The sequence below is a fragment of the Arachis ipaensis genome, chromosome B10 (genome assembly GCF_059453495.1).
Source record: "Arachis ipaensis isolate K30076 ecotype BB chromosome B10, ASM5945349v1, whole genome shotgun sequence".
In the NCBI taxonomy this organism is placed as follows: Eukaryota; Viridiplantae; Streptophyta; class Magnoliopsida; order Fabales; family Fabaceae; genus Arachis; species Arachis ipaensis.
In genome coordinates this window covers 83,059,378-83,063,714 of record NC_142435.1, presented here as the reverse complement: position 1 = coordinate 83,063,714, position 4,337 = coordinate 83,059,378, and the positions used below count along the sequence as shown (strand labels likewise).

The window sequence follows — 4,337 nt, the reverse complement described above, 5'->3', positions numbered from 1 at the left end:
AACTCTAACGTGGAAGAAGACAATAAGGCCAACGTTAGTGACACTCCCCTTTGTCACTAACGTTGGACCAAGCTCATAATTGGCCACGTTAGTTGCCACGTTAACTTAGTTAACGTGGCTTCTAACGTTAAGAAGCAAAAGGGAAGCCAACGTTAGTGACATTCACCTTTGTCACTAACGTTGGCCAAGCTTCCATAAGCCACGTTAACTCCCACGTTAACTTAGTTATCGTGGAAGCTAACGAGGAGAGAGCAATTGGTCGCCTAACGTTAGTGACACTTACCTTTTTCACTAACGTTGGGGTGAACCACCAAGAGCCACCATGAGCAACGTTAACTCCCACGTTAACTTAGTTAACGTGGAAGCTAATGTGGATAAAGAGGTAATGAGCCAACGTTAGTGACACTCACCTTTGTCACTAACGTTGGAGATGGCTAGCATGACTACATTAGAAGCCATGTTAACTTAGTTAACGTGGACTCTAACGTGAGAAAGAGGGGCACATTGGAACGTTAGTGACAAAGGTAAGTGTCACTAACGTTCTCGAAGGATTGGCAAGCTTACGTTAAGAGCCACGTTAACTAAGTTAACATGGACTCTAACGTAGGGAAGGGGGAGGTTTATCAACGTTATTGGGAAAGGTAAGTTCCAATAACGTGTGCGAAGGACCAAGAGGCAATGTTAGTTGTAACGTTTGTGCCACTAACGTTGAGGTTAACGTGGCTCATACTGGGGTGAGCAACGTTAGTGAAAAAGGTGATTGTCACTAATGTTCTCGAACCCACACTTTCACTTAACGTTAACACCACTAACTTCCTGAGCTAAAAGTCCCTGCCTACTTCACACTTTCTCTCTGCAAGCAAAGCTAAGCCCAATGATGAAGATAACTACTTCAAACTCAGGATCCAAAGGCCCATACCCAAGACTTGAAGAGCCAACTAGAAGATCAGAAGAGTAGTATATATAGGAGTAGCTTTGAATTAGTTTAGAGAGCTGGAAACTTTAGGGAGCCTTTGGCCTAGAACTACTCTATGTATTTTACTTTCTCTGCACTTCTAGTTTACTTTCAGCATGTATTCTCCATCTTTGTTTTTATTTTCCAGAGCTATGAACAACTAAACCCCTTTCATTGGGTTAGAGAGCTCTGTTGTAATTTGATGGATCAATTTTAGTTTTCATTCTCCTTCTTCTATCTTTTCTCTTGATTTTACTAGAAATCTTTCGATCTTCATCCAATTGGGTAGTTATCTTGGAAAAGAAGCTATTCAAACTTGGATCTCTTCTGAACCTTGAAAGAGGAATGAAGGGATCATGCTAGAAATGCTTTCTCATGCTAGACCAAATTGGGTGTGGATGGATATGTAACTATAATCCTTCTAACACTTGATTTGGGAAATGCATGTGGTATAATCAGTAACCATACTTCATCTATTCTCATGAGCAATTGACCAAGGAATTGGCTATTGATCAAGATTTGAGAGATTGAATTACAAGGAATTGTAATTCGATCACTTAAGATTGCCAAGGAGATCAATGAAAGCATTGATTGAGGAACAGATGAAAATGAACTTGATCCGGAGAATGCAACATCTCCTGAGCCCAATGAACTCCCCATTTCTGATCTTACCCATTCTATTTAATTTCTGCCATTTACTTTTATGAGCAATTGCCCCATCCCCATTTAAGATTCTGCAATTTACTTTCCGCCATTTACATTCAGCTCTTTATTTCCAGCATTTACTGTTTCCACTATTTACTTTCCCGCCATTTAATTTTTTGCAATTCCCAACTCAAATTCTGGTTCGCTCAACTAGAACATTCCTTTAATTAAAGTTGCCTGATCAATCAATCTCTGTGGGATTCGACCTCACTCTATTGTGAGTTTTTACTTGACGATGAATTCGGTACACTTGTCAAAGGAAATTTGTTGCGAGATAAGTTTTCCGTGTATCAAGTTTATGGCGCCGTTGCCGGGGATTTATTTTGAATCAACAATGATTAAATTGGAGGATAACTAGATTGAGCATTTTTAGTTTGTTTGATTTAATTTTCTGTTTGAGTAATTTACTTTTAGTTTTAGTTGATTTCTTCCCTTCCCCCTACTTTTTCGTTTTTTTTCGTTATTTACAATTCAGTTCACTAACCCACTAACTGTTTGATATATTGCATTACTCACACTAACAGTAATTCTAACAGAAATACATTTTGCATCTATATATTTTCCTTGCTTGTGCTTTGATGGTTGTATGACAGGGAGAAGAAGCGGGGCTTCAACTTCCTTTGATTCTGAACCGGAGAGGACCTTCCTTAGATTAAGGAGGGAAGCAAGAGGAAAAAGAGTAGTTGGTGCTGAGGAAGAGGAGGAATACTTTGAACCAAACATGGAAGAAAACATGGAAAACCATCATGAAGAAGAGGCTCACAACCATAGGGAGGATAGAAGAGTTTTAGGCTCTTACATCAATCCAAACCTAGGAAACTGAGGAAGTAGCATTCAAAAGCCAACCATCCACGCCAACAATTTTGAACTAAAATCACAGCTCATCACCCTTGTCCAGAACAACTGTTCATTTGGAGGAGGCATCCAAGAAGACCCCAATCAACATCTAACCACCTTCCTGAGGATATGTGACACAGTGAAGTCTAACGGTGTTCATCCTGACGCCTATAGACTGCTCTTATTTCCATTCTCACTCAAGGATAAGGCAGCCAAGTGGTTGGAGTCCTTTCCGAAGGAGAGTTTGACAACTTGGGGAGATGTGGTGAACAAATTTTTAGCCAGATTCTATCCTCCCCAAACAATCAACAGGCTGAGAGTTGAGGTCCAAACTTTCAGGCAACAAGATGGTGAGACTCTATATGAAGCATGGGAGAGGTTTAAGGACCTGACAAGGAGGTGTCCACCAGATATGTTCAATGAATGGGTGCAGCTACACATTTTCTATGAAGGCCTTTCTTATGAATCAAAGAAAGCAGTAGACCACTCATCCGGGGGATCTCTGAACAAGAAGAAGACCATTGAGGAGGCCATAGATGTCATTGAAACTGTAGCAGAAAATGAATATTTCTATGCTTCTGAAAGAGGGAACACTAGAGGAGTGATGGAGATAAATAATGTAGATGCTCTGCTGGCCCAAAAGAAGCTCATTACCAAGTAGCTGGCTGACCTCACCAAGAAGATGGAGAGGAACCAAGTAGCAGCAATCACCACTTCATCAGCAACCCAAGAAGGAGTGAATGAAGACGCAGAGGGTAGTCAGGAGCAAGCCAACTACATTGGGAATTCATCTAGGCAAAATCATGATCCATACTCCAAGACCTACAACCCTGGATGGAGGAATCACCCAAACTTTGGGTGGGAGAATTGATGCCAGGGCATCTTGGCCAGTTTCACTGACCTTTTCTTTACTGTTTTTAGGGTACTTTCATGCATTTCTTTAGAAAATAAGCTAGTTTTGGGTAGATATTCACCTACACCTTGATTCAAGCATACATTGTGCATTTTACATTATTTCATGAGGATTTTGCATGAATTTAGTGACAAATTGTATGCTGCATTACCCATGACTTGGACTAGAACTTTGATGCACTCTGTTGCTTGATTTCAGGACCAAAGGAAGCAAGGAAAGGGAGGTAACTTGCAAGGTTAAATGAGAAAAGTGATTGCCAATGACACTCGCAAAGCCATCATTGCCCACGTTAAGAGTTACGTTAACTAAATTAACGTGAACTCTAACGTGGAAAAGGGAAGTTGAGCCAACGTTAGTGACACTTAACATTGTCACTAACGTTGGCAAACACTCATGAGTGGCCACGTTAGAGCCCACGTTAACCTAGTTAACGTGGCCTCTAACGTTAAAGGGGGAAGAGAAGCCAACATTAGTGACATTCAACATTGTCACTAACGTTGGCCTAAGGATGCAACACACCACGTTAACTCCCACGTTAACTTGGTTAACGTGGGAGCTAACGTAAGAAGTGAGAGTTGTCGACAACGTTAGTGACACTCAACATTGTCACTAACGTTGGAAGCAACCACACAATCCCCCAAGGAGCCACGTTAACTTCCACGTTAACTTAGTTAACGTGGAAGCTAACGATGAGGAATGAATGATGAGCCAACGTTAGTGACACTCAACATTGTCACTAATGTTGGGATGGCTAAGAATGGCCACGTTAGAAGCCACGTTAACCTAGTTAACGTGGACTTTAACGTGAGATCTAGGGGCACATTGGAATGTTAGTGACAATGTTGAGTGTCACTAACATTCTCGAAGGTTGGCAAGGCCACGTTAGAAGCCACGTTAACCTAGTTAACGTGGGCTTTAACGTGAAGC

The 4,337-nt window shown here is 41.2% G+C and overlaps 1 non-coding gene across 1 annotated transcript; it reads right to left on the bottom strand.

The window, feature by feature from the left end:
- Positions 1-2,807: 2,807 nt before the first annotated feature.
- LOC148580639 (small nucleolar RNA R71) lies at positions 2,808-2,914 on the bottom strand. Its single transcript, XR_015896462.1, has one exon. It is a non-coding gene; the product is annotated as a small nucleolar RNA R71 (small nucleolar RNA).
- Positions 2,915-4,337: the final 1,423 nt, after the last annotated feature.